Source organism: Cyprinus carpio, chromosome B2 (assembly GCF_018340385.1).
Source record: "Cyprinus carpio isolate SPL01 chromosome B2, ASM1834038v1, whole genome shotgun sequence".
In the NCBI taxonomy this organism is placed as follows: domain Eukaryota; kingdom Metazoa; phylum Chordata; class Actinopteri; order Cypriniformes; family Cyprinidae; genus Cyprinus; species Cyprinus carpio.
The window spans coordinates 23,974,490-23,980,489 of NC_056598.1; the positions used below are offsets into that span (position 1 = coordinate 23,974,490).

Here is a 6,000-nt window from a genome sequence, read left to right on the forward strand (position 1 = left end):
ACTGCTGGACTGGATTATTACCAGTTTATTTGGATGGACAGTCAATATGTCTTTCTCTGCCCCATGCAAATTATTGTTTGTTGATTGATGTGTGACTTTTTGACACAATCAGTAATGTGTTCATCTTATATTAAAAAAACTTTTTTTAGGAAGACGAAAAAACTAAGAGGAAAAAAATCATGATGATAATTATATGGCTAAGAAAAAATAACACTGTGTTATACTGGCAATGGGCATTGAATAAAAATGTTTTTTTGAAGAAAGAAAATGATTGTTTGAATTCAATCACAGTAAATGAGATGAAGCCGAACAGTAAATGAATACCAGTTATCTAAAGCGCTTTGCTACAAAGTCAATTAATTCACTCAAATGTATTGGATATATGAGATTACTCAGATATATACAGTAGGCTACATAACACACATTCATGCACAAAATGACATACAGTGAGTACTGTTCAAATGTTTGGGGTTTTTATCCCTTTAATGTCTTTGAAAGACGTCCCTCGTGTTAACCAAGGCTGTATTTATTTGATCAAAAACACAGTAAAAATGAAAATTTTTATGAAGTATTAATACAGCTTTCATAAAATGACTATTTTCTATTTTAATATATTTTAAAATGTTAATTTATTCCTGTGAATAATTGTCCTCTGAATCATCAGTGTTGATGATTCTCTGATTAACTGAAAGTAAAAATAAAAATATTAAAAAATATATTATTTATGACAGTCCCTTCAGTTCAATTTTATGCATCCTTGCTGAATAAAAGTTAAATTATGTTATTTAAAAAAAACAAAAAAAAAAACAAAAAAAAAAACTTACTGACCTCAAACTTTTGATTTGTAGTGTAAATGCATAAATCAACTAGTCAAATTACATGCCAGTCAAAATGGAACTACACTGTGATTGCACCCTTTCTTTAAAAATGCATTGCAATTAATAATTGCATTTTTTCTAATATAAAATCTCTCTCACTTCTGTTGCTCATGCCAATGTTTTCCCTTCTATGTCTATAACAGCTGGAGAAAGCCATTCCCACTCGGCAGTGGCTTGGCTGGCACAAGACCTTGTATACAATGCCATAAGACTAATAACTCCATATCATACTGTATGACGATATAATGACAGTGGTTATTGGCTGATTGCACCCCAGGAACCCACACAGTCCCAAATCCTTCACTAACTAGAGAAACAGTATAATATATATTATACTTTATATAAAAAAATATATATATTTATATAAAAGCCCTCAAAATTATTCAACAGATCATCAGTTGATGGTGGTACATGTATGAAATTATGCAATGCTTCAGCATGGCTATCTGGCCCCAGACAAAATAAATACATATAAACTCAAATGCCCTATTCAAATTTCTGGCAAAACAAAATGAATATTCACATCTAAACGCTAGCCAAATTAAGTCATAACTCAAATTCAGATGTTGCTAGAGGGAGGTTGGCAAACCCGTCAAATAACACCCTTCAAGCTATGCAGGACACGAGCAACATTAATTTACCATATTTAACATTTATGAAATTAATTACTCTACTCTGTCAAACCGGCACGCAGCAGTCATTAAAACGAGGCAATGCTAATAAGTCATTACTTGTTTTTTTATCGGTAACACAGTGCGTTCAAAACACATTTTCCTCTTGCTTTCTTTACAGGGTTGAACGGCAGGTAATTAAGGGCATATGTCACTGCACACAGCTAGATCTTATAGACTCCAGTATTCACTGCCATGCCCTTACTGACCAATACATCCTGCCTAGCTGCCAATAGCAATGATGTCAGCAGCACTTTCCCACTGACGGCACAGTAGTTGATCCTCACTTTATCACAGTGACAGAACTCAAAGCTTTCTCTTTTGTGATCTGCAAAACGGCACAGACCATTAGCTCTCAGTGAAAGTAAACCTCTGACCTCCTTACGTAATGCTGTACACTGACAACGTACAACTGCACTGCAGTCAATAAACACTATGTAATATATTACAATAAAAGAGATTTGCTTGGTTTCTGAAAGGATTAGAATTTAATTCAGAGATGTTATATGACTTTTTAGGGTACAATTATTTTTAAACACATTTCAAATCTTGAAGTGATTAAAAAACCCTAAGGGCTGTAAGAGTACAAAATTATTGATAATTGCTAATGTTTCTGCATGAATGAACGCTCTTGGTTTTAAATAAATCTAATTTAATAAATAACATTTGGACTTCGCCCACTGCTTAAAAGAACTTTTGGTGAGTCATTGCATCCAAAATCACATACAGCATGAGCTGCATTTGATGAAGAGCTACTTCTTGAATTAAAAACCGGGGTCAGTAAGATTTTTTTTAAAAGAGAAATTAATACTTTTCTTCAGCAAGAATGCATTAAATTGATCAAGAGTGATAGTAAACAAGTTTTAAATTAAAATTTTGTTCTTTTGAAATTTCTATTCATCAAAAAAAAATGTCTTATGATGGCTTCCATACAAATTTTAAGTAGCACAACTGTTTTCAACAATGATAATAATAAGAAATGGGTTTTTTGACCACTAAATCAGCATATTAGAATGATTTCTGAAGGATCATGTGACACTGAAAAATGGAGTAATGGCTGCTAAAAATTCAGGAATAAATTATGTTTTAAAATAATTAAAATAGAAAATAGTTATCTGAAATTGTAATAATGGTTCACAATAATAACATTCATTTGATCAACCTTTTTTCCAGATTTGTTTATCAAATACTGTAAATGCAGCCTTGCATCTTACTGACCACAAACTTTTGAACAGTAGTGTACATATAGAAGTATGGAAGTAGTATTCAGAGGAGAGACTGTTACAAGGGTTTTAAAACAAAATAATAAATAAATCATTTAAATTATTATTTTTGATGAGCAACTCTTTTTTTCTAAAACAGACAAAAATCAGTAAGTATCTCAGACATCTGATACATATGGAATTATAACTACCACTGGGAGACAATTAAAAAAAAAAAAATCACTCTATATATTCAAGTATATTTAATGCAATAAGCAATTTTGAGAAAGGACTACTCACTGGAATGGCAAAAAAACACCAGGTTAATCCTTTTAAGACACTCAAAGTTTAGTTTGAGGCCTTTTATAGCAGGTAAACTACAAGGTAAGCATAGTGTTTTTGCTTTTTCCACAATTACTAACTAATTACTGAGGTCTCAAATATTAAAAAAAAAAAAAAAAAAAAAAAAAAAAAAATCCACCTCTAAACTGCATGCAAAAACAAAAACTATGGTGCGTCTCATGAACATGTCAGTCAAAAAAAAAGTGGACTGGACCAGTCAGTCATTGCCATTATTGCCACCTTGTGGATGGACCACATAAAAATACCATATATCAAATGAGTTTAAACATCACACATCCACTGTCCACATTGTAAAGCTAGACAATTTTCATCACCTTGTATAGATATTATTTCATCATCCAAATTTGAGTGTCTCTCACCATCTAAAACCTAATTGCCTATTTTTCAGCAATTCAAAACGTATTGTGTCATGTCTGGAAAGAGCAACACACAAATGGGACATCTATAAGCTCTTTAGGCTTTATTTGAGAAAACACAAATTTAAAAAAATAGCACAGTGATAAAGGTTGAAGAATCAGCAAGCAATTTATGGAAACTCCCCCAGATCACTTCTAGAAGAAAAAAAACTTATGCAAATAAAATCAGACAGGAGAAATGGCAGGAGATAAGCCAGTAAAGAGAGGCAAAGGTGTGGTGACGGAGGTATCTGGGTGTATATTTTTAGAGTGTAAGTACATGATGAGACCTGAAGCTTGCTGATCAGCAGGCGAGCTTCTGCTTTTGAGCAGGAGATAACTCAGACGTGCTGCTCTATTCATCTTCTCTGCCAGGAAGACATTCTCCCAGACATTAAAGCTTCGCCGCAATCTTTCTTTTCCCCCTTTCCCTTCTCTCCATTTCTGTTCCCTCTCTCAGTCTTCTTTTCACTCTCATACATACACAAAAAGAGTGCACTGCTTATTAAATTTACAGTTCTTTCTCCATCCTAATCTGCCTCCCATCTTCATACATCCCACCTGATCCACAACTGTAATGAGAAAGATATGAATGAATTTCCCCCTAACTTGAACTGTAATCCACATACTTCCAAAGTGTCATCAGTCACGATCTACTGTGTATTCCAAGAAAGAAAATATTTCAACCAAGCTGTGAAATGGAAAGGCTGCAATGCAAATCAGTGGCTCTCAATTATTGTTTTTTGGTTTGGTTTGGTTTGGTTTGGTTTGGAAAAGGAAAGGAAAGGAAAGGAAAGGAAAGGAAAGGAAAGGAAAGGAAAGGAAAGGAAAGGAAAGGAAAGGAAAGGAAAGGAAAGGAAAGGCACGGCACAACAGGTTAAAATCAAATGCAGAAACATGAATCTAAACCATAAAAATCACAAGCAGCTCAGTCTGACATTATAGCATGTTGTCAGACTAATGTTTTATATATACTATGTTTTATATATACACACTTCAACGAAGAAAAAAAAAAAAGATGTAGATAACCTAGTCAACCTGACTCCACTCTATTGTATAGATGTGGTTGGTTCAAAGAAACACAAAACCATAGATAACACAGAAAAATTAAGGCTGTTTGCAGAATATATTTGTTAGATTCATTGCTAAACTGAAACATAAATAGTTTCTCTATTTTGTTAGTGTGGCTGAAACGAAATCTCAGACATCCTTACACCAGGAATCTCTCACTGCAGGAGGGCTAAATGAATTTCCCCAGTGGCGACTGAGCTCCTGTAAGATAATTCACTCCTGTTTTTATTGCATTTACTCCCGTCTCAGCTATCTGAAGCTTTATTAGTTTGTTTCAGTCAGGCTGCACTTCTCAATTTGATATTTAAAAAAAAAAATGTCTATCACAGATAATTACTGTTAGAATGACCGCAACCTCAACAAATCATATAAATTTTCACATGTCCGGAGGGAAATGGACCTCTGATTGATCAGATGCTCAGGAAATTGAGTCTAAATAAATAATGAAGCATATTCATTTTGGACTGTAAGGTAAATACAATGTTCTCTCAAGAGTGCTTTAAATAAAAAGAAATCTTATAGTCTCAGATGTATTCTATATATAGGCTAACGGTCAGTTCACTAGATTTATGCTGTGGAAGTTGAGTGGTTCGCTACTGTCACAGTGTGGACACAACAATAAAACAATTAATAAAGACAACACAACAACAGTAGCCAAAAATATCAGCCAACAACACAATATCACAAAAGATCTAGCCAACAACACAACAAAACCAAAAGAACATTCAAAACTGCTGCACAAGGACAAACAAACTCATTTAGCTTTAATGCTAGCGTAGCATCAAAAATAACTGCCATTTTGCAATGCTCACAGTATAATGTGTAACATTCCAAAAATCTTACTGTACTTTTTAAACAAAAACATAGCAAGCTTACCTTCATCTCCCATTTTGATTTTTCCAGGGTACTTGTGTACAACAAGGAATGCTGTTGTGTTGCGTCCTCATACTTCTGTGTTGTAAACTGTTGCTTACATCGCAAATATCATTGTCAAGGATGCCTAAAGTATCTGGAGAATGTAGTACAAAGTAGTACAGTGATTTGTAAAATGCCATCTTTGCTCATGGGTGTACACTTTTTCAACCAATCACCTGCTTCATAAATGTCATGTGACTTAGGCCTACTCTGGAGCCACATGACATTTCGATAGGGTTGGGTGATTGGACTGTGATGTCAAATGCAGCGGACAGCGGGAAATATAAGTCAAATTTAACATGTCAACAGAGAACAATGCCATTTGTTAGAAGCAATTGTGTAAATACAGCTTCTTACTATGCTAACTATGCTAACTAACCAAACTTTAACTTCTGGTTGTGCCTAGCATGGTAGCTTTTTAATGGTTTATCAAATCTTTTATATTTTCTTAACCAACACACTAACTCCCTGCTGATATTTTCCATGTACTGATGTTCAGTGAGTA

General features: G+C 33.9%; 1 long non-coding RNA gene across 1 annotated transcript in view; it reads right to left on the bottom strand.

The window, feature by feature from the left end:
- The window catches only part of LOC122136259, an 87,572-nt gene extending 81,942 nt beyond the window's left edge, over window positions 1–5,630 (bottom strand). The window contains exon 1 of the long non-coding RNA XR_006154052.1: window positions 5,457–5,630. This is a non-coding gene — a long non-coding RNA (uncharacterized LOC122136259). The remainder of the gene's footprint in view (window positions 1–5,456) is intronic.
- Between the last annotated feature and the right edge of the window lie 370 nt (window positions 5,631–6,000).